This window comes from Anser anser (genome assembly GCF_964211835.1).
Source record: "Anser anser genome assembly, chromosome: 3".
Lineage (NCBI taxonomy): Eukaryota > Metazoa > Chordata > Aves > Anseriformes > Anatidae > Anser > Anser anser.
In genome coordinates, this window is record NC_139722.1 from 109,320,345 (window position 1) to 109,343,671 (window position 23,327).

At 44.5% G+C, this 23,327-nt stretch overlaps 1 long non-coding RNA gene across 1 annotated transcript in view; it reads right to left on the reverse strand.

The window, feature by feature from the left end:
* The window catches only part of LOC310897887, a 60,095-nt gene that overhangs the window by 32,322 nt on the left and 4,446 nt on the right, over positions 1–23,327 (reverse strand). The gene's annotated exons all lie outside the window — the stretch shown is intronic.

Genomic DNA, 23,327 nt, shown 5'->3' on the forward strand with positions numbered 1-23,327 from the left:
GAGCCAGCCAATGCAATTACAAATACAGGAAAAGCCTGATTGTTTTTCCATGCATGAAACATTAAGAAAATTAAGGCATTTCCCTCCAGTCCAAGTATTGACTGTAATTATAGATAGCAGGCAGCCTTAGCTGTTATAAAATATTGAAGTGCTTTTATATTGCTACTGGTATAGTTTACTATTTAGGGCCAGGAGAAAGGTTGCCATTTAATGAAGTGCAGTTTCACAGAACAATGGAAAGGAGGCCCATTACTACATAATACTGCTGCCCTTTCCATTATTAGCATGAAAGCACTTGCCAGATGAATAGAAACAGGTTTAAGCTCACTCTATTATTTCAGTAATGTTAATTTGCCCCGAGCTGCTCACCCTCCAGGTAACCTCTGCTTGGAATAAAGATTCCTATCTGACAGGACTGTATTTAGCACATTTTAGTTGCTTAGAGTTTCAGGTTGCTCTCCTAGCACGGCCAGGGCAGTCAAAGGTCAGGGAAAGCAGGTCCTCCCGTAAGTGTTTCCTCAGAATCAGGCTTTGTCCTTCAGCTGCTGGCATCAGGCAATACCTAAGAACTCAACCACTGTCCAAAACTACTCTGCCTACTCGTAGCTTTGCAGGTGAAAGCCAGTCTTGGAGACGTCTGTGACCCTGGACAAGTCAGGTGGACTGGAAACGGGTGTCCAAAGGCACCTGAGGAGAGACTCAAAAAGTGTTCTGTGTTCCAGATTTCCCAGCTGTGAAACAGCACCTCTACCTAATACACAGAAATGAGGAGGCACAGTGAAGAGCATGCTGCTCCAAGGCAAATAACGACAGTCCTGCCATACAGCATAGGCAGGGATTACTAATATTAGGAGCAGGTGGAGTTGCCCAGAAGTCTTGTAAAATTCTCCTGCATGTTACAACAGCAGGACATGGTAATGACAAACGAACTGCTGGGCTAAGCAGTTTTAAAAATATATTTATTTTGTGTTTGTGTGTGTGTGTAATAAAAAGAAACAGAAACAAACCAAAGAAAGAAACAAGCAAATAAAGAAACCAAGCTCCACTGGAATTCAATGACTCAAACTCAAAAGCTACCAACAAACTCTGCTTCACTTCTAAAAGGTGCCAAACACTGCAGGTAGAGCAAACCTTTCAGCCCTGCCCCACAAAGGCTCAGAATGTGCAGCACTTTTCCAAACCTATGACCTTGAGCAGCAGTTCCTTTAGAAACACCAGCTGGCAACTTCCCTTCCCCTTGTTCAGACTCGGCAGAAAAATCTGATAGTTGGGTATCTCCTCTGTCCCATGGAGGGATGGGGCAAGTATGTGGCATTCAAGACCTACTTGGTGGAAAGATAAAAGTAGGTCAGTAGTAGACAAGGAGTAATTAGTAGTAGATTAACTAGGATAGTCCCTAGGTTGCCATACCTACCATGTGAAGAAATGGGGTGGCTTCCTGTCCCAGATGTGTGGGCACAGGGCCAAAGAGCAGGAACCCTAAAAGACGGCAGGAACCCTACACCCAAGGGGACCAAGCCAACTAGTTTGCATCACGGCAGGTAAGCATCCAATTTGTTTATTCAGAGTCAACTGTTTCACTATATTGTGCTCCACTGAATTGGCTGAACCTTTTTTTTTTTTTGCGCTTCCTTAGTTCCCAGCAAGACTTTAAATTTAAAAGGAAAGAACAAGTTAAAATTCCTCAGGAGCAATACCTTCAGTCGTATCTTAGTATGACTGTTTCTAATCTGTTAAAGTAATAAAAAAAAAAAGTCAACCTCTGGAGTTTAGCAGTTTCAAGGCCTATCAGAGAACATTGTATAGGCTAAGGTAAATACGAATGCAAGTTGTCTCAAGCCTTGAAGGCACAAGCTTAGATACTAGGTTAAGACACCTTAGCTGACAATCGTATTAGCTCAAGGAGACAAGATCTGGCTACACTTATGATTTTTGGTCTACTACAGTAAGTACAGAGTCGCATGCAAAAAGCAGAAGACACCGTTAATATCCTTTGATTAGCAGGATTAAAGTACCATCCTGACAGCCCAGGGGATTGTTATATCTTTTGTACTCAGCCTCCTGCAGCAGGTAAAACAGACAGCCAAAACAAAGTAAAATTAATCTCATTCCCACGTATACTTAGAGTGCAGCATACAAATATCCCACGGGATATTCAGGGCGCTATCTTCCACTGCTTCAACATTTCCGCTTATCCTATTCACGCAACAGTTACCTTAACGGGTAATAGCTTTCAAAATCTCTGTATCAGAACAGTCCAGCCCAACAGCTGTCCTAACCCAAGCATTGTCTCCTTGCAAACACCCTAATTATTCAGTCAATACACATCTCAACACAAGCAATTAACACATCAAGGCTTTACTGCCATGCTATTCAATTAACAAAACCTAAAGACCGCCTTGGTATCAAAAGAAAATCACTGCCACTTTGCTTTCTGCGAAGCTAATTAAAAATAAATAAATAAAGCCACGGGTGGGCACAGCATTCAGGAGTCCAGTTTATTTCTGCTGCTTGAAGGGCCCAATGATTTTTATCAGGTCAACAACCTAGAGTTTGGGGTGGTTTGTATCCCAGTTGATTTAACATGGTAAAAATCAGATAAGCTAGGCCTGTATTGGAAAAGTCACTAAAACCAAAGCTCTATAAAACTCAAAAACTCTTAAATACAGAGAGTAGTATTTTCAGAAATTCCAAGTTTTAGGGAGTGGAAGTTACGATCACCTTAAGAGCTGCACAGGGAACTGTCCCAGTAAGAAAGTCACTGAGGAATATAAGGCTTGGCTGAGAAGTACCAGGTGATCTAAGTGCCTCGTGAACTGTTTTATGTCCTATCCCTCTGCCTTTTTCACAAGAACTTTGGAAAATATCTTCCTCTTTTCTACATGTTATGAAGTTGTTAACTTCCAGTCTAAAGAGCCCTTTTTTTTTTTTTTTGCTGCGCTCTTCTTGCAGTGCTCTGATGACCTCCTGGATCAGCACTTTTGCACCAATTTCTTTCTGGTGCCTCGAGCATCCAGAAGAACAAACCAAGCTGACTTACAAGTACTTTGGCCCAAAAGAGAGGAAAAGAGTTATTTCTTGAAGATTTTCTTTCTAGAAGGAAAGCAGTTGCCACAGCAACTGGGTTTGCCACAGAAAGCGTTAACTTGTGGAGCGATCGTCTTGCCTGTAAAGAATCAGATCTGTTGTAGTTGTCAAGAAAAAGAAAACAAAATGCTCTGAAATACCAAAATCATTAATAAAATAATTTCCACACTCCATTAGGGATGTAGCCATGGTAAATAATGAGTTTATTTTGTTTTCTCCTACTGGCAAATTGCCTTTTAAATTTTAATCACTTCTCTAGAGCAACTGCCAGAGTTCTTCTCTTTCTATAATGCATTTATATACTGTATATTAATTTCATTGCCAGTTTTGATACAAACAAAATGGCATTGCATTAAAAATATAAATAAAGCACAGTGGCATGCTTGCTAGAATACAAGACGCAGCAACGATTTCATCAGTACATCAAAGGAGATCTCAGAGTGTTCTCCATCCTAGCAAGCATTTCTCCTGAGAAACCAAGGCAGATGCAGTCATAGCTGAGCACAAGGAAAAAGTTTCTGTGCTGGACTTCAAATACTCAGTGAAACATTAAACAGAATTTTCTACTCTAGAAGGGTCTCACACTGCGCTTTGGGGAAGAAAAGACACAATGATACGTAGAAACGTTGAAAACCTGCATGAAAGATTACATTTATCCTGCTGCTCCATAACAAATGTTCTCCTGAATGATTCAGTGGTCCTGGTAAAGCACATCACAAAAGCCTGACTTGACACTTTTCTGGGTAGCTTGCCTGGTAAATTCACCAGGGGACATGTTGTCAGGGTGGTCAGGTAGTTATTAATACTGGTGTCACCAGAGTTTGTGTCCCTGAAGTTTTATTTACTGTTATAAACCCAGTGTGCAGCAGATAGTGTGAAAAAGGAAGCACGCACACAGGGACAGAGGTACATAGCTGTTCGAATAAGCTTTCCAACATACAACATCGGAGCACCCACAGCTGATGCTCCAAAGGCAGCAGTTCAGCACACATTTGCTGCCTGGGGACGTGGTAGATAGCGTAGACACAGAGAGGTGGGATTCAGAAGACAGTGTGCGGACACGGAACAAGGCAGGTCTGCAGAGACACGTGACTTCATTAGAAATTGCAACTTTTCCGTAGATTGCTTTTGGCAATTTACACAAGTTAAGGAAGAGATTGCTAAAAAAAAAAAAAAAAGCTTCACAACTTCTACTTTGAGAGAAACTGCAAAAGCTAGAGGCGGCTAAGCATCCAACTTCAAAGACATAAGTAGGTTGTCTCCCCAGCTGGACAGGATTTGGGAGTGTTGAAGCCCCCTTTGCAGATGGTGGCTCAGTGTGTTTGCCTATTCTGGGTCTAGCTCCTTACCTCCTCTGTGCTTTGGCTGCCCATCTTCGCGGGACCATGCATAATGAGTGAGTGTTTCTTCTGGCCCAGCATGAGTTCACTGAGTGGCACACTCTCCTCCTGGACTCCGGTTTAAATTATATAGACATCCTTCCCTGTGGACTTCCCAACATGCAGTATTTGTATGCTGGAGGGCAAACCCATCTTGCCCAGAATCGGAAACCTCACAAAGTAGGGCTGCTGCATACAAGAAATGGCAAATACATAATGGCTATAGTTCTTTCCCCACCTCTGTCACATCCCAAAAAAAGAAAAGGGGCTTTGAGTCTGGCAGGCAACTCCTTCCACTAATATGCAAACACTTCTCAAGGCAGCAGTGTAAGATCATATTGTTGTAAGATCAAACACATTGCTGTTAAAAAAGATGCTGTAAACCCCTGCAATATGGCCAACCACGTGTCTGTGGAAGTGTCTCTCCATTCAAGAACAGTTTCTAAAAATGACAGCAAACACCTGCAAATGATACCCATACTCACATAGCACTAAGAAGCCACAGCTTATTGGAAATGGTGACAAGCAGGTATATTTGGGGAACAAAGGGATGCCAGGGCTATTAGAGCCCCCAGATAAGTGACTGCCCTGCTGAGTAGGGGGAGGAAACAGCAGTCTGTGGAAAATTCCCTTATGGGAGAGGGTGCAAGTGATGCTTGTCTAAACATAAGAGGACAAGGAAAAGAGATAGAACAAGAATTTAAGGAAGCTCTTAGTGGGAAAAGAGTGAGGGTGAAGGAGGAGGCATCCGTACACAATCTTCTATAGAAAGATCTTTAGCTCTTCAGTGTCTGGGAGCCTGGACAGAGTCCTCCATCTGTGACAGCCAACAGAGGATGTCAGCATATCAGAGTCACTGAAGAAAGCCTCACAGTGACAAGATCAGTGTTAAGACCTTAGCACATTATCACTCAGACTCCCAGATTTGGGCTGGCAAGGACCCATCAAGGTGAAAGCAGCTGAGAAGAGAAGCCTTTCCTACCACTGAAGAACTCCTGCAACACTTGCACAGAAGGATTCTTGCCCATCTCCCAGGTTTTACGCAGGACTTTCCCCTGACACAGCGCAGTGATAACAGAGAGCTCACACAGCCCCTACCTCCCAGCGGCCCCGGGATGCAGCTCCTCTGAGCTCGTGGAGAACCGCTGTTGCTGTCATCTCAGGCAGGACAAGAGCAGCCACAGAGGCAATTTCACAGTTAAGGTGCTCTGCTGAGCAGCTGGCATGGTGTTTGAAGGAGATGCCAGCACATGTCCCTCTTCTTGCTTTCTTTTCTTCCCTGATTCTCCAGGAATAGGCCTGCTTTACCCTTACTCCCATGCTCTGTCCAAGGCATACAAAAGAAAGACAGGGGAAGCTCCGTGTGCTCCACGCTCAGAGCAACTGGTGCAAGTGGGGAAGAGCAGAGGAGCAACTAGCTTTGCTACTCATCCAGGTGCAGTCAGACTGTCTGACCACTGCAAAACAACAGGGAGGGAAGCATGCACAGTTTTAGCAGGGACAGGGCAGCTCGGGGTGTCCCCCTTCACTATGAACACTGCATTTGCCCAGCGCTGTCAGCGAGGGAAAACCTCAACCTAACACACTACAAAGCAGAATATAAGGGATCACCTGCTCTGACGTTCACCATAAGGAAGGTATCTGGACACCAAATACAGAAGTTATTACACCCAGAGTCAACTCTGCAAGCTTCTTCCCTAAAGCCATCACTAACGGGATCAGAAAGCCAAAATCTGTGTACAGCATGACCACCCAATATCTAGTAAGAGAGATGGCATTTCCACATCAGGCAAAGACCAAGATGCTTGTTTCTGCCAGCACACCTATCTGGGGCACATCCCACTTTCTTCCTCCAGCAGGCAGTATCATTCCCTTTAAACGGACAAGAAAAAAATCCCATTAAAACTATTCCCTGACCAGTCTGATAGATTAGATACAAGAGCATTATTTGAAGAAAGCCTGGACATCTCCACTCCAACCTCCCACTAGAAACAGGACTATCACAAAGATCAGATGAGAGCAGCTGCAGCTTTGAAGGGAGCCACGAATTATGGAGATGTCCCAGACAAGGGAGTGAAACAGCTTTTATTTAAATTACATAATTTCCTTCCAAAATAGCTTTTATGTAATTAGTCTGTCCAGGTTGAGTTTCTCTCCTGGACGGACTTTTTATTTTTACACCCTCCCAGAGAATCTCTCTGTTGCTTTGTTTTCCCTGCTTTCCTCTTCCAGGGCTTGCCTGTTCCCAGTCTCCCCAGGCACAGTGTCCCAGAGGGTTTGGATCAGGTACCAACCCTGTTCTGGTTCACACCATCTGTCTTCCCTAGTGCCTTGCACTCTCCTGATGAGTCTCCTCCTCCTCAGATGCATAACTTTCTCCCAAACCTCTTCCTACAGTGTTTTTGTTTTTTAAACACAGAAATTTCATTACTCTTGCTGTCCTAAAAAAAAAAAAAATATCACAGGGAACTACTTCAACACAAGACAAAGTATGTGTGTGTAGTGGTAGTGGGGAGGTGCACCTTTTCACCTTTATATTTAACTAATAGAAGTAGAAAAAAAATGCAGGGAGAATTCTTCAGCCTGAACAAGGGGTTCCCCCAGAAATTTCACATGGGAAGAGAGAGCCATTGTTGAGCACAGTTCTGGCTTTTTCTCTTTAAAACCTCATTTTCCCTGTATCCGTAGAGGTAAGGTCACAGATGCTGCCAGGTTTCACCCCAGGCTGCTGCCTTTTCAATGCTCTGTTTGCTTTGGGCTTGCAGACTTTGATTAGCGAGCTGAAGTAATGGATATAAGGCAGGGGTAGGACTTGTTTGCTCCTCACTGCCATGCTGCTTCATTGCTCGGAGTCTACTTCTCGTTGCAATTGGGATATTAAACTGTTCAATGGATAACTGCATGCTAGAAGAGCAGGTTCTGGAGAGGGTTGATGGTTAAACTACATGACACTACTGAATAACATTTACTTGTTATTTCTCACCTGCTCCTCATTCCCATCCTTACCTGGGAAGCTCCTTGTCACATACATGTCCTTCTCATTTGTCTCAAAAAGTACTAACACACGACACCTACCATACTAAGCATGGATGATGCAACCTCACAGAAAGGTCTAAGTGAGCAGAGATCTCTGGTCCAACCTCCTGCTCACAACATGAAAGTTAGGTCAGGCTGCTCACATCTGAGTCGAGCTTTGAGTATTTGCAAAGATGGAGACCCCACAGCCTTTCTGGACTTGTTCTTGGACTTGTTCTAGCACTGCACCTCTCCCAAGGAGGAACTTTTCCTTCCCCCTCATGTTCAATAAGAAATCCTCTTCCTAAAGCTAATGCTTCCACAATGTGCCTCAGAGCAGTCTGGCTCTGTCAAGAACCAGAAAACAAAAGTTTTTGAAAGGATGAGACTTCAGTATGCAGAATACACGAGCCCCTTGCCTTTCCTGTACCAAGACAGATTTCTTCCTTCCTCTCTTCCTTCAGTATTGTCCTGAAACACAGCTGTACAAAGCTCTTAGAGCACAGGGTGGCAGTTCTGAAAGGTGGAAGGAGTCACCTAGAAATTAAAGCAAGCAGAAAACCCGAACAGCTTTTCCCCTCCCTGAAATGCTTTCCAAATGTTGTCCTTCAATACACCACAAAAACTAACCTTTTCCTTTTGGAAAATGCCACTGAATAAAAGCATTAAGCCTTTAAACTACAGAAAATGGAAACAACTGACTCACTTCCATTTGGTGATGTGTTTTAGCTGTTCTGATGAGAAGAGAATTAAGAAAGAACTTAAAAAAGATTTCTGAAGGGCAAGAAATAATCAAAAAGTTATCAGTCATTTTAAACATCTAATTGCACTAATCCTGAATAACAAAATGATAGGAATACATTCCCAATTGCAAGAAACTTCCTTAAAAATCGAGTTAACTATAACCAAAGGAGTGGCTGACTTCTTAAGGAGGTATTTTAAACACACCTGTAATAGAGGCATGTGCTCTCACAGGCCATCTCTGCAGCTTGCTGAAGAAAGACTATGTTATATTTTAAGACTTGCTACATGCCTTAGTTTCACCATCTGCTGTGCATGCTTTATCATATCAAGGAACAGGTCAAAGCCTTTGTCTTTCCCTGAAGCACAAGGAGCCCAAATATATTTTCTCCTAATTACTTACATCAGATTCTCTGGTCTTTGGATATTGAAGAAGGCCACTGTCTATGGTAAACAACTTTCCAGCAGCAGCACACCCTACATTAGACCCTGTGGACCTCTCACAATTAGCCTCAGCAGGGAGAGGACTGAAGGCTCACAGTACTGCTCAGTAAAAGCACGGGGAGAAGAGAAAGGAAACTTGCCAGAGACAGGATAAGACTCCAGGAGTTTTGAAAGGGCTCCTTGGGACCTTCTGGACATAGGTAAAATGTCGAGTCCTCATTTCAGATCAATTTTAGCAAGAGTTTTGAAGAGCAAGAGTATGACCACTTGTCCTGGTTCCAGTTAGGACAGAGTTAAGTAGCTCATAGTAGCTGGTAGGGTGCTATGTTTTGGATTAGGATGAGAAGAGCGCTGATAACATGCTGATGTTTTAATTGTTGCAGAGCAGTGCTTACACCAGGCCAAGGACTTTTCGGCTTCTTGCTCTGTCCTGCCAGCGAGCAGGCTGGGGGTGCAGCAGGAGCTGGGAGGGGACAGACCCAGGACAGCTGACCCAAACTGGCCAAAGGGGTATTCCATACCATCTGACGTCATGCTAAACAATATATAGGGGTGGCTGGCCGGGGTGGGGGGGCCGGCTGCTCGGGGATAGGCTGGGCATCGGTCAGCGGGTGGTGAGCAATTGCATTGTGCATCACTTGTTTTCTTACACATTATTATTGTTAATACTATTACCATTATCACTATTATTATTATTATTATTATTTTCCTGTCTTAATAAACTGTCTCTATCTCAACTCACAGGCTTCACTTTCCCGTTTCTCTCCCCCATCCCAGAGAGGGAGGGGGGAGGGTGAGCGAACGGCTGTGTGGTGTTTAGCTGCCAGCCGGGTTAAACCACAACACCACTTTCAGCTCTGTGTCAAGTCAAAGGGTGTGGAGTGCTTTGTACTGAGGCAAGGCCATCTTAGGAGGAGGAAAAAAGATTACCCGTGGACCCAGACATTCCCAGGGACTACAGCAAAGATTCGCCAAGGCAGACAGCTCACGGTTCACTGACCGTTCAGAGAACAGTGGCCTTTTTCACAGGCTAGTCTCATGCCCAAGTGTTTTGCTGGGTCTATACCTTTGTCGTACAGATATTTGGGACAGGATGTTACACCTCTGTTTTGCCGACCTAATCCCCACAACTAAAGTCCTGTCAGTGCCAAAGGATAACAAGTATTTAACGTATGCCCAGTGCTTGATGCTAAACCTTTAAGATAAGCAGGGATCTCTTCCTCTTTGAAGAAAGTGAAATTGAATACGCACAAGTTTAATCGAGGCGCCAGAAGCTCTATCTCTACAAGGCCAGATGGGATTGCCTTTACATGATTAGAGATCAAACACGTATTTCACTATGGTTTTTTTGGTTCCTGCATTAAGGGGACAACAAAGAAAAAGAAAAACATCCAGACCACATTTTGGGAAGTTCATTACTGAATTAAAAAAGAGCCGAAATATCACTTAATAAAACTTTAGTAATATGGCCTCCCATAGACTCATTTGTTTCAACTTCCCCCTTAAATGAACTTTCTCTGAAGACAACCGTAGGATCAGATAGCACAATAAAGACCACCTTTATCAAGGGAGCTGGTGAGCTCCAGTATTTTATAGAAGATAACACTGAGCTTTCATGGTAAAGATGAATAACTGCAGCAGGAGGTGGCAAAATACTGCATCACACGGTCCTAGTTAATACCAAAACTGACGCATCAACAGTGTGACAAATGGCAAGCTCTCACATCATTCTGCAGCTGCCCATGATTGTAGGCAGCTTAATGCTGCTGCAAAGATTGCGCCAAAGCGCACGTTCAGCTGGCCTCTGCACCATGAACTACGTAACAACCCTAATTAACAACTGCAACCCCCTTCTTTGATGGGGCTTCTCTAAAAGCTTTTGCACTCTGCACCCCATTCTAACACACTGGAACATCTCTGAGACGGAGAAAAGATTTGTATTTGGCCAAGGAAGAATAAGAAACAGAAATATTCCAATTTTGAACCGAGAAGTGAGAGACATGCTTACAAACTGAATTTAACTAGGCAAGAGGGAATCCCGAGCTCCACAGTGCTCTGAGCACTAAGCAGTTCAGAGAAGCAGTCTAAATCCTAAAGAATTTAAAGTCTGGGCCTATTGGGCTATAGGGTTGGCCTGCAGATTTCCTTGTATTCGGTGAATCTAAGAACCAGCAATATCTTCCTGACCAAACAGCACTAGATCCGATATAGTTATCCTATGGAAGGTGACAAGACCAACACCTACCTAAGCCATATATTTCATGTGTTTAGTGCCTGCCTATATGGTAAGTTCAGGCTGTACCTACACCCTACCCCTCTCCCTCTTGGGTTCACATACATATCCTTGTAATGCTTGGGGCTACACCAGCTTGCAGACTGCTTTGATTCATATATTGCACGTGATTCAGACAAGCCAAGTAGCCCTTGGGCTGAGGCTCTGAAGATTCTCAAGTCCATTAACGCTACATGCTCTATTAACACCTGGCACACAGCATAGCACACAGACTCCTGCAAGCTGTTCATTTTTTCAGCAGGAGCAACCAGAAGAGCCATAGGCTGAGTACCGTTAATTTTTTTTTTTCCTCCTGTAGAATCATAGAATTACAAAGGTTGGAAAAGAGCTTCAAGATCAAGCCCAACTATCACTTACCACTACCAAGTCCCATCACCAAACCATGTCCCTAAGCACCACATCTACACATCTCTTTGAAATATCTCCATGGATGGCAACTCCACCACTTCCCTGGGCACCACGTTCCAATGTCTAACCAGTCCTTCCATGAAGAAATCTTCCCGACACCTAATCTAAACACTCCCTGGCACAGCTTGAGGCCATTTGCTTGTGTCCTATCACTTGTCACCTGAGAAAATAGACCAGCACCCTCCTCACTACAGCCTCCTTTCAGGTACAGCTGCTGTGATTAAAACATTCACAGGAACGGTTTGATGGAAATCACTGAAGTAGCTTTGGAGATACTGGATCTTATGCAAGAACCAGTTGGAATTAGGGTGTATTTTAAATGGAAAAGGCTGGAAATGTGTGTGGAGTAAAGGTCAACAGATTGAAAGCATATAAAGAGACGGGGAAGGAACTGAAGGTTTGTTCAAACAGAAGGGCATCTAGAGAGCAGTGAACAGGACAGGACTAGATGCATCCCCATCAACAGAGGCCACTAGCACAAACAGGTGTAAGAGGAAAAGTAACACAGAGAAGCAGTTGAAGGACATCAGAAAGAAGAGACAGAAATATCCCTCATACTAGACATCGGAGGATCAACTAGAGAACAGAATGAGAAGCAGCAGGAGAGGAAATCAAGAAGCAGAGAGCCTAAGGGCCTCTGAAACAAAGAGCAAAGAATTGAGGTGGATGAGAAACTGCATCAGAGAAGAGCAGAAAGCATTGGTTGTGCTCAGATAATGGCACGATACTTCACTGCAACAGCAGAGACTGACAGAGCACTTGGGGTTCCTTTCTCCTTTGCAAGGGATGACCTTCAAAACATCCTTCACTTTTTGCATGGCAAGAGTTGCAAGAGATTAGCAATGGCAATACAAGCGTTTAGGGAGGTAACTTCTTTTCCAAGCATCCCATATGCAACGGATGAAATAGGAGGAAAGTAACAACAAAATTAGTAAGTAATGGAGAACAATAAAGATAACCCACTGTGCATAATAAGAAAAAACAAAGCAAAAAACCTTTTGCTGCATTACCACTGCGTGAAGCAAGAAAGCTTCCTGTACCACTGAGAGCAGTCTTTTGAAAAATCAGCCGCACTCAGCTCTTTGATTTTGTATTTAATTCTATATCTCTACTTTGAGAAAAATACCTCGCTCCTGAGCACTACACAAGGCAGCGTGAATGCAATTCTCCTTATCAGAGGCGCAGACTGGTTGAAGAAGTCAGCTTGAGTTCATTGCTTTGAAGCGCCAAGGTAAATTTAGTTACCCTGAGAAACTTTGCAGCAGAGCAATCAGGAGACAACTTTGAGTCGAAGGAGGGTCACTAGAAAATCATCCAGACTGAGAGGCACACAAAAAAAGTGTCCTGCCTAACCCAGCACGCCCTCCTTTGCCAGCCCACCCCAAGAAAGAGAGAGAAGGGAGGCAGCAATTACAACTTCAGCTCCAGCGCTCTGGCACAAATACCATAATCATTCAGAACAAGGGGGATGTATTCAGTTCACAAGCAGCCACTCCACCATAATTGCAGCAATAATTTTAAGGAACTTGGCCCCCATGTGTCACCTCCAGCGGCTTTGTTTAAAAAAAAAAAAAATCAGTCTGAGCATTTCGGGCCTCGCGCAACAATAGTTTTAAGAGCAAATGTGGAGTGATGATTAGCTGGGCACAAAAGCATCTCAGGACTCCCCGGTGGTGCTAATATACCACACCCACCTACCTCAGTAACAACAGGCCTCAAATGATTGATGGCTTAAGAGAGACGTTTAACACCCCATCCCCTCAATTTCTAGAAATGACATTTCACTTAAGCCTGCAAAGCAACAGCTCCCATGCTGTGAGTGTGAGTAATCAGAGATGCTCTGGAGTTCGAGACTCAAACCGAACACCGGGGTAACAGAGCTCAAACCAGCAGCTGCACTCAGGCTTGCAATCCCCTTCAAGACTCAGACTCTTTCCAATTGCCAGAGACCGCTCATCTCCAACTCTCCACTTGAAAGTGTTATTTCTACAGAAGGGTGCATGCCCGTGACCCCAGGGAAGGGCAACTTCCCATTCCCAGCCAGGTTTTTTCTGGACCTGGAAGTGATAATCTGAGTGACAGCACCCTGCAACTTTAGGGGAGACTAGATGAAGGTGCCCAAGACAGAGAACAAGCTACAAACCAACCATTCAGCATCCCCCTTCTCTTCTACACACGTGGTGGTGACACCCAGTACGCCCACCAGCATCAAAGCCCAGGCCCTGGGTCACCAGGATGCAGCGACACCCATCCCTGCGCTCAGGGGCACCTCCACCAGCCTTTTCTTCCCCTGAGGATGGAGTGAATGACTCATGTTTTTTTTTAGGGGAAGCCTGGGTCTTCTAGGTTATGATTATCACCACATTGATTGCTGGTTACTAAGAATTTGACCTGAACTGCAGAGGGTGACTGGAAAGCCTAGGTAACGAAGAATTCCAGATAATAAGAAAGCTGTGCTAATTACTTGAAATTCCATGCAACTGTAAGCTGTGCTAGGCACTAGAAATTGTAAACAACAATAAGCTATGGTGATTGCTGAAATGTTTATATAAAAATAAAGCTCTATAACCAGAGCCCAAGGCCAGTCCTCCTGCCAGAGATCCCTAAAAGAACCTGTCTGTCCTCTGTAGCTTCAGGTGACAGTGAGATTTGACAATATCCAGCACGTAACCTGTGTTCTCAAACAGACTTCAACCTGTGAATGTAACCATTCAACAGAATGGAGAGTTTTTGTTAATTTTCCCACCAGTTTCCAGCAAAGTCACATATATTCCTCAGCAATACCTGTCATAACTGAAATTCCCTTGGGCCTTACCATCTTGCTTTTCTGGTCACCTGCTACAAAGTTTTGTGCCTCCAAGTTGTACAGCAGCCCCCCAGTATGGACACTCTCAGAATAAAGAGATCTTCTGGCAGAAAACAGAATATAACGGCTGCATAGTAAAATTTTCAGTTCAACACAACTAGTCGTCAATATATCTGGAGCGCTTTATTTGTTCCTTTTTTTTCCTCAGGGGAGATTTTAGTACTTTTCAGGTTTAATTTGAAAAGACGACTACTCACAGGGAATGCAAACAACTCCACTTTAATATTGTTAATAAAAGCAGAGATTAATCTTTCATGAAAATACTAAAAGGGAAATGAAGGGAACTACTAAAAGGAAAGAGACTAATGCTAAAGATTTTTTTACTCCCACTGCTAAAACTTGAACAAAAAGTCCTATTTTTCCATAAGATTTCATGCCAGCACAGAACAAGAGATTATCAAGTTTGACCTTGTCTTTAACAAACCAAGGCCATCACCAAACTGCACCTTGTGCTACAGCAGGTAACTTGATGGACTGAAGATATCCAGTTGTGATTTAAAGACATCAAGAACTGAAGGAAGTATTGGAAGGATTTTTACTCCAACAGTTACTCACTATGGAAAATGTGTAGCCAGTGTCCAATCCCAATCTGCATAGCTTTGACTAGTCTTTAGTATACCAAATTGAAGTATTGTTATTTCTCTGCATTTTCTCTCCGTAACCCTTATCCAAACAATAAACAAATTTTAACAGTGTTTGATCAGAAGGATTTCCACAACCGTTGAAATTTCTTCACAAAACACCTAAGCACCTAAGACATCACCAAACAAATTCAAATCTTTAGAGATGTGCACTCTACTTTTTGTACCTATGGTACTGATCTGCACTTGCACAAGCTAAAGATGTCGCTGCATCATCCCAAGCCAGCCTCTGCAGCAGGCCAGCTCAGCTGCACCACAAGAGGTAGGCAAGAGCCAGCCACAATTAGAAAGTTACAGATTCAAACAGTTACAATCAATATTAACAGGCAGAAAGAGGCTAGGGGTATCTCTGTACATCCTTCTTCAGGGGCGTTTTTGAGACCAGTTTTTAAAATCCAAATCTCCAGCTTCAGCTTAACTTTTTAATTCAAAACCCAATCATGCTTTATGTACGAGTCATCCTTCTACTCCACTGTGTCCCAAGGCTGGCAACCGCCTGCTGGATCCCACAACGATAAATCAACAGAAGTGACCAGGGCTTGTGCAGCAGACTCACTGCTGTGCCTTGTGCCTAACGCTGCATTTCCAGCCACGTTCCCCCAGTCGCTGTGTTGCTCTTCCTTCCATATGGCCACCCGGGCACATCTCCATCTTATCATACGCTCCCTAATCTATTCCCCACAGAGCATCTCCTGTTGGGGAAGGATTCCCCATGCCCACAGCTGGCAGAAGGGTTGCCCTCCTGAGTCTAACAATACCTCCACAGTCCCCTCCAGCTCTGCCCAGGTCGAGGTCCTGAGTGCTTATAGTTGGGTGAATTCCCGCTGCCCTTCTGCCTACGCTCTGCCTTACATCAGGTAATTAGGTCAAGTTCAGCTCTGGGCAGCCTCCCAACATCCTTCTCAGTCACATATACTTATTGGGGACAGCAAAAATGGCCGTGCCAAGTCCCCACGCACCAAGCAGCCGCTGTGCTTGCACCAGAGGGGCCTGCAGTACGTCTGTCTTCTCTGGAGCTTGTAGTGACCCTGTGGCCGTTTAAACCACGCGGAGCCAATCTCCAGCTCACTGCTGATAAAAAGAGATGCCTGTGAATACTTGCTAGGTACTGTTTAGGGGCAAATCAGAAGGGCAGAGGGACCCTTGGTACGTACCAAATCCATCTACACCATGAGAGGACTGTGGTGCAGAGCCCTTCACACACCTGGAAGAACATCTGCAGCTTTCTCCCAGCACAGCTTCAGTAATTTTGGCAGACACTGTCAAACTGCCTTTTCAGTCCTTTTCCCGGGGCATGCTTCTCCAACACAAATTCATTTTAACAGAATTTGGACGCGTTATGAAAGACCAAGGATGGCTACAATAAAACTGATAGTGCAGGCAGACTTTTCTACAGGGCCAGCTTTCTACTGTGGTTCAATCATCTCTGGTGGCACCATGTATGTGTGCTGGTGTGACCTGACAGCTGCAAAGCAGAAGTTCTGCTTGAGCTGGACGCACAACTCAGAGCTCCTGACCAAGCCAGGCTGCAGCCCTCACCAAAGCGCTGCACCGAGCTGAAGGTGCCCAGCTGTGCTTCTGGGCTGCCCTTGCTGCCACCAGGCAGCCTGACACAGGCATAAGCTTTTTTAGGCTAGTGTTCCAGTGACAGCAGTCTGTCCTGAGACAGCAGGTAGAAAGGGTGTATTCGAAGGAAAAGAAAGTCACATACAATAGAGGCTAGCTGCACAACTTCACACAGGAGTGGAAAGTACTTGGACACTGCAGCAACAGGAAAAATACAAACCTTTCTTTACAAACAGCATTTTCCTGCCTTATCTAGTTCATTAATAAGCCAATTTGTTAACTGTTGGAATTAATTCCAGCACATTTGCAACCTAATTTTTTCTTTTCTACCGTTCCGCACTGCATTACTCCCAGCTTCTCTTCATGTCTCCCAAGACACTTGTTGCTGATCTCCCCTCACAGCTGGATAGGGCAGAGCCTGCTGCTCCCCTAAATGCTGATCCGGGCCCACTACCAGCTGACTTAAAACAGCACTAAAGTGCTGAGTCTATCAGAACTGTCTCTGGCCAGTAATCTTCCCAGTTTTCATAGGAAAAAAAAATCATTAGCTTTGGGAACTCTGCTCATTTGTCAGATTGATCAAGTTTGTCAAACAGGGTCAGGAATTATTGGGAGTGGACGAAAGACCGGTCAGACCGCGATCATGCCAGCCTTATTTTTTTAGGAAAAGGATCTCAAACAGTACTGCTAACACTAAAGAGCTGTGGTAATTTACACTAGCCCATTAATCCTCAGAGTCCCTCCAGACCACTGCTGGAAAGCACATGGCTTGCTTCTAGCAATGTGCTGGCACGAGTACCCATGGGTACCTGACTCAGCAGTCCTTCATCTAGTGTGTAAATTACAGAACAATCAGTCAATTTATTCAAGTGCGGAGAGTGGTGAAATACCCACTTATACCTCTCTGTGTTATTGATCTTGTCACGCTGCCAAGCAGACTTGAAATGACAGCTGCGCAATCAGGACACGAAAACAAGAACTGCTGCATCAGACGTTCCTTCCAGAGGCGTATTTAGAAAAGGAAAGCGCAAAATTGCAGCAGCTGGGAGGTTACCAAGCACTCTCTCAAACCTGCTTAGCTTGGTTTGCCCATCGAGAGGCCATACGCTCCGCAACAACAGACGTATCCATGGCTAATGTGGTGGTCTGAAACCCCTCACATGCTGGGTTTAAGTCCTTCCACAAAACAGACAGGAAGAATCCATAGATAGAACAGGCTCTGTTCATTGTCCCCAAATCATCACTGTCCAGCTTTCCCTGATCATCCCAATTAAAAGCATGTCTAGATAGAGATGTTGAACTGCAGGTTTTCATAAAGAAGATAAATCCTTTCTACTTCGAGAGGACAGAAAAGAAAGCCAGAGAACTTCAGGATTTTCACTGAAAATTCAGTTCTGGAAATTTTCCCTAAATAGGCAGGGCACCTCCCCTTCCTTGCAGAGACAACTGGAAGGCCAGCAGCCCTTGTGCCAGAGCTGTAACTGAGGCAATGCTCTATCCAGCCACACTAGGCATAAATAAGCTTTTACTCATTATTAGAGAACAACTCCCTTTTTCGCCCCAGAAAAGGAGAGGGTTTGTGCTTGGGTGAGAATTAGTCTAGGCTTGGTATCCCTCTCCAGACTAAGCCTCTACAAAGATGCTAGGAAGTTGAGGAAATTCAAGATACATGCATGTAATGCTTACTCTTCCGACCTCCTGCTGTCTCTCTTTGGTCTCCATCCGCAGCCAGGCTCATTGAAACCACCAAGACACCTGATAATGCTCCCTGTTCACCAGGAGACATAGTGACAGATGCTACAGCTCCAAATATTGCTGAGCTCCCAGACCTACCCTACAGACTTTGCCTGCAGGGCAGCAACACGGCAGCAGCTGTGGAGCACAAAAACCCCTCAGGAAGCCTGCTCTTCTCAGCAGGCTTGGCAACTGCCACCCAAGGTGCACACCTTTCTTCTCAACACTGCAGCCAGAGCAAGGAAAAGCTGGAAGTGAAGACAAGACCTTGAGGAGATGCCCTGGAAAGGCAAAATTAGCTACGGGTTATGGTGCTGGCCTGCATGTTCAGACACTGCTACAGCTCTATCAACCTCAGTCTGGGATGCTTGACACAGGAAGAAGTGTGTCTGAGGCACACAGCCTCCCCTGCTCCAGCACCGTCTCCTCCAGCATATTCACCTGGGGCTCCATTTAGTGATCCTCTAGCTGATGCCATCAGTAGCCTGTGTGGTCCTACCTGGAGAGGTATGTTTTAGTGTGCAGGAAAAATAATATAAATAAACAATTCATTTATTCAGAGCTTCAGCTGTCAGAGTATTCCTGTACTCTAAAATCACTCTTCTGTATTTAACAGGTTTATTTATCCATTTTAACTGTCGCACTGTGACAGGGTGCTTGGTCCTGGCTGATAACCTCGGTTTTCCTCTTCACCTATTTTGTGCAACTGCACCACATCTGAGAAAGGGACCAAAACTAATCCTCACGCATGAGTTCCACAGTATTCATTTCTGCTTCTTCATTATTTGTCCCCATTACAGAATTAGATCAGAAAGCCCAGTATTTCCACCTCCATAACCTTTTCGGATTGTAAAACATTTTCTATCGTGCTGGAAAAACTGGAAGTTAGTTGGAGCATTAGGTTAATTAGGTAGTTCAACAGGGGGCAAGATCTGACCTTCTCGCATTTAAACTCTTGATCTTGCTATTTTTTTTAAAGTCAAGGATCTTTTTATTATTATTATTTTTAATATTCCTTATCACCATAAAGTCCTGCAGTTAAAATGAGTATTATGTATTCTGATACATGCTAGGCTCACACAGCTCACTGGGAAGTGACAAAATTCTTGTTAAGAAGTTATCTAAATTCTGGAAGAGTGCCTAGAAGGACAGTTTTGTATGAAGAACATGTAACTGCCAAACATTAACACCTTTTTTTTTTCCATTAACCCTGTTCATACTGAATCAGGAAGCTGAACGTGCAACTGCTCTACTTACCAGCGGCTGGATTTGAGAAAGGAGGGCAGCTGCCAGAAATTGAGAGCCAATTCCAACACAAATCATGTACCACACCGATCAGAAATCCCATACCACAACATCACAGCTATCCCAGGTTCATGCTAAATCCCTGCACAGAAGTGAGCACCTAGAGGAGCAGACAGCTGTAATAGGAACAGGCCTTCTTCAGAGCAGAAAAGTTGGCTGCTCACAGCTTTTGGACCACTATCTCAAAGCCTCCCAACTAAACACATTAAGCTCCCCATGTCATCTTCCAGTCTACTCTACCACCACCAAAAACACTCAGATCTTTTCCCAACAACCTTCCTAAATACCTATTCTCCATAAGTCCTCCAACAGGTCACCCAGAGGTTGGAAACGTCCATGCACATATGCATTTTAAAAGCATCCTTTCTGCAGGAGAAAGATGTTTTCTATATAGAGGGAGACATTGCACTGCACAACAGCTGTTTTGGTCCACAGGGGTCTGCAGCACTTGCCTTATGTTCTAAGTTTGGCCTGATGCACACCCTACCTGGCAGGAGAGCTGTGTAGACACAGCGTATTTAAGATTTCAGCAGAAATTCTTTGCTATGCAGATGGTGAGGCACTGGCACAGGCTGCCCAGAGAAGCTGTGGATGCCCCATCCCTGAAGGCCAGGCTGGATGGGGCTTTGGGCAGCCTGATCTAGTGGGAGGTGTCCCTGCCCATGGCAGGGGGGTTGGAACCAGGTGGTCTTTAAGGTCCCTTACAGCCTGAACCATTCTATGACTCTACAGGACTTGTAGAATTGACCCCTAGCCCACCCTCACCCAGATCCCCAAACCAGCCTGGCTTCACGACAGTTCTGTGGTGATTTTCACAGAACTGATGAGCTGGAAATGAAGCCTGCTGGAGTCCCAGACCTTGGGCAGGATAAATCCCCTAAGATGACTGCTTTCCTAGCCCTAAAATATCATGGTCTCACCATCACCATTCATACTCTGTGAAGTCCTGATCAATTAAAAAAAAAATCTCACCCTCTGAGGGTGTAGGCACTATTACTTACTGCTGATGCTTACTTATCAATAATTAGGATAAAAAGCATAAAGGCATCCACTCATATCAGAGATAAATAATTTGGCAGCAGGGCAATAAGCAAATTAAATCAGACTGAAACATCCTTCAATTAATCTGGAGATCATCAAAACATTTGCAGTTCTGGATGTGCAAACACAACCTGTGCTTTTAGAAGTCTCATAGGACACTTAAAATTGCACTCTCATTTTTCCTCAAGAGCTAATTTTGCCAATGTGAACTTTCTGAAGAGCGAGTGAGCAGGACTAGCTCATTAGTCTGAGCTGCTAAAATGCTCCCCGCCCCTTTGCACCACAGCCTGCCCTTGCTCTGCTTGTGCTGGTCCTGGAGGAAGGAGAGCCTTGCAGAGGGTGGGACATCAACCAGAGGAACAGGAGGTGATCTCCAGAGGAGGACAGAGGAAGGGCTTCTCTTCTGCACAGCTGGGCAGAGGCCTTTCCCTCTGGGGAGGGCAGCAAAGATCTTTCTTGCTGTAGCAGAGCCAAGGGGATCCTGTTAGCACACAGCTCAACCTTCGACTAGCCTGCACGACCCTCCCTCCTTGGCGGTACTGAGGCATATACTAGGACACCTCCTGAAGATTCGGGAGCAGTTGATACTCCTCTCCAGCCCATTGGCAAGTGATCGATTTCATTGTTGAAAAAAAAAAGAAAAAAAGAAAAGAAATGGCTGTGGTACATGTAGAGTTTGGGCTTTTCTGCCTGGAGAAGCACCTGGCAGCCACAGTCTTTAATGGATCAACCCTGAGTAATTTGCAGGTTCCTAGATTCCCCCAAAACCCTTCCCCAACTACTACATTGCCTTCCCTTCTACATGTTAGGAGGAGGGACTGGCCCTATTCCCACTGGCAGAATCCTACAGCTCCCCGTGAGATCCAAGCACTGCTAAGGGCTTCCTTCCCTCCCAAACTCTGTGCTGCTAATAAAACCAGTTGTTCCCCCCATCACCACCCCTACAATCCCCCTTAAAATCCTGAGGACTTTTTCAGTTGAGACTGAAGAATACAATCAATGGAGTTTAGGGGAAAAAAAATAATCCTACAGTGTGCATCTTCACAAGGATATGTCCCTAAGCAAGGAACGTGTCTGAATTTACATTTATTTATGTCCTTCTGGGGACAAGCAGAGAAGAGTCACTTTAATCAGGACTGGCTGGATGATATATAAGCAGCTTACTTACTTGTTAAGTGAAAGTGCTAGGGGTCTGAGTTTTCTCACTAGCACAAGATAACACATCTAGCATGCACATGAGAGCACCGTGTTGATAGCACTATCTCTACAGCATGAATAGGTTTAAGAAAGAGCTTTCAGCCTGTTTGTAGTCAACTACATGTGGATTTAGCAGCTGCCTATGTTCAGACTTACTACAAATTAAACCACATGACAGAGGGTGTAAAATAAGGCAGCCTGCAATATTTCAGCATCAGGCTTTGCACCACTATGTTTAAGGCTGTGGCAGAACTGCTTTCACCAGCATCCTTGTTCTGTGTCTGAACCACATATATTCATGATGCAGCCAACAAGCTCACGAAAGCTTACCAAGAGTTCATGCCTTCCTCCCAAGGCTTTTTTTCCCCCCCTCCAAAGGTTTGCTTGGCAAACACCAAAAATGCCACAAGCTGTGTAGCTGGAAAACTGGCTCTTAACAGCAAAGCTGTCTGCAGAGATGTTGTATGGCTGGGGCACTGGCTGCAGGACACAGAGATGTCTCAGCGTGTCTTCTGATGAATGCTTTCTGAGGAAAAGAAAGCAAGCCCAGCAGGGCTGAAGCAAGGCTGTAGTCCCACAGGGCAATTCCTTTCCCTCTCCAGCTTGTCCAGTGAGACAGAGCTGAGTCACTGTTGTACAGCACTAGAATGAGAATGCAACATCCCCTGCCAGGCTGCTGGCCTCACTCTAAGCTTGAGTTCGGCTTCACCTACCTGCTGAAATAACAGAGCAGACCCTGTCCCCTTACAAATTCACACAGAAGTTCCCTCTCCCAGTGGCTTGTCAGAGACTCCCACTCCCTGTCAGAGGATGGACAACTTAAACCACATCTCTTTCTAATGTATCCTGAGCTAGGTACTTCCCCAGCCTTACCCCCACCATCTCCAACACCTCCTCTAGGCACATTTGCTAGCAAAACTCAGAGTAGGATTGCTCCTTTCTAACATTCACACACGCTCTGGTTAAACCCCTGAGGTTAGGCACCACTGCTGCTATATTTAGCTGAACGGTGCTCTTTAAGATAGCAGAGATGAAGAACAATAGTGTTGTAGAAAGAAACTGGGCTTCTTATCTCAACAGCTAATAATATCTCAGTCATCCCTGCAAAGCCATGAAGCACGGAGATCAAAGCAAGGTCCTGATAAGAGCATTTTCAGGAAAGACAGGAGTTTTCTAAGCCATAATTCTGGCTTGAGCAGACATTCCGCACTATCCCAAGCAGGACACTTGCTATTTAAACACTGCTGACTCCTCACCCTTCAAAATGTTCACAGAAATACAAAACACACATAACATTTCTGACCACTTTCTTTAAATTTTCTGCAATATTTCAGATGTGTTTGACAATTTAAGATCCTCATTGAAGCCGTGCATGATTCCCAAAGATCTGTTTGTAACAATTTCACTCAGAAATCTGCACATTCAGTGGTATTCAGTGCACATCACTATATTTAATTTTCAGGAAATATGACATTCATTCCACAGCAAGACTGGGAAAGAAATAGAGTACCCTATTTCTCTATAATAAACCTGTTGCTCAAGTATTTCCATTGATTTTCCTCTATATAATACAATTCTAAAGCACTGTAGGAATAAATCTAGGATCCAAA